Source organism: Odocoileus virginianus, chromosome 5 (assembly GCF_023699985.2).
Source record: "Odocoileus virginianus isolate 20LAN1187 ecotype Illinois chromosome 5, Ovbor_1.2, whole genome shotgun sequence".
Lineage (NCBI taxonomy): Eukaryota > Metazoa > Chordata > Mammalia > Artiodactyla > Cervidae > Odocoileus > Odocoileus virginianus.
In genome coordinates, this window is record NC_069678.1 from 64,600,366 (window position 1) to 64,602,146 (window position 1,781).

Below are 1,781 nucleotides of genomic sequence, written 5' to 3' on the forward strand. Positions count from 1 at the left end.
TAGAATAACAAGTCAGAAAAAACTTAGGCCCCCAACATTGTAAAGCCATTGGATGTGCTCCTGACTTTTTATTCCCCATCTGCTATGTGAGTAACAAATAATTCTCTAACTTGTTTACACCATTGCACATTTCTAATCTGTTTCAGGAGAAATAGGACAAGTACACTCAGCATCCCAGGGCAGTCTAAAGGGTCTAAAATGAGATTATACAGGCTGGGAAGAAATATTTGCAAGTGATACTATCAACCAGGGCTTAATTTCCAATGAACAGCTCATACAACTCAAAGAGTCAGATACTACTAAGCTATTAAGCACACACGTATACAACTCAATAACAGAAAAATAAAAAAATGGGCAGAAGACTTAAACAGACATTTCTTCAAAGAAGACAGGCAGGTGGCCAATGCGCACTTGAAAAAACGTTCATCATCACTAACTGTTAGAGAAATCCAAATCAAAACTACAGTGAGGTACCACCTTACACTGGTCAGAAAGGCCATCATAAAAAAGTCTACAAATAACAAATTCTGGAGTGTGTGGAGAAAAGGAAATTTTTATGCAGTTTTGGTAATTATATAAATTGGTACAGTCACTGTGAAAAACAGTATGGAAGTTCCTCAAAAAACTAAAAATAGATTTGCCATGTTATAAAGCAATCGCACTATCCAGACCAAACTATAATTAAAAAATACTGAACCTCTATATTCATAGCAACACTATTTACACTATCCAAAAAATGAAATAAACCTAAATGAGCATTGACAGATGAATGGATAAAGACAAATGAGAGATAAAGAATATATATGAGTGTGATATACACACACATATACAAAATGGAATAACTCTCACTCAGCCTAAAAAGAGAATGAAATAATGCCATTTAAAGCAATATGGATGGACTTAGAAATTATCATACTAAACAAAGTAGGTCAGAAAGAGGAAGACAAATATCATTTATCACTTGTATGTGGAATATAAATCATGACACAAATGAACTTATCTGCAAAACAGAAACACAACACTATATGATATCACATTTGTGGAATCTAAAATATGACACAAATGAATTTATCTATGAAATGGAAACACAACACATATGATATCACTTACATGTGGAATCTAAAATATGACACAAATGAGCTTGTCTATGGAACAGAAACAGACTCACAGACATAGGGAACAGATATGTGGTTGCAAGGGGGTAAGGGAGGAAAGGATTGGGACTTTGGGATTAGCAGATGCAAACTATTATTTGTAGGATGGATAAACAACAAGGTCCTATGTGTAGCATAGGGGACTGTTGATCCAGAAGAGGGTGGGAGCAAAAGCCAGGACCTGTCTCTGCTCTGCCTTCCCATAGAGAGGATGCACGCAGGTCTGCTTTCCATCCACTGCTGGCTCAGCAGGACAGGCCCAGCCATGCCTCACTAAGGGACTAAGTTTCTAATAACCAGTTCCAGTGTGTGGGATGTTCCCCTCATCCAAACCATTCTTGGGCATCAGCTGGGTGTCCTACCTTTCAACTTATCTGATACTATGTACCTGGAAATGGAACCAGATATCAAAAGTTAAGGGTTCAGTCCCACAAGACTGCCCTGCCCTTCAGATGCCAATCACAAACCCAGGTTGTCACCTGTGCTTTTGATTGAGCGCTTGTAGCTTAGAGGCTCTCATGACCTCCTCTTGGGTTCAATTAATTTGTTACAGGATCTCACAGAACTCAGAGAAACATTTACTTCCTAGATCACAGGTTTATCATTAAAGGATATGACTCAGGAACA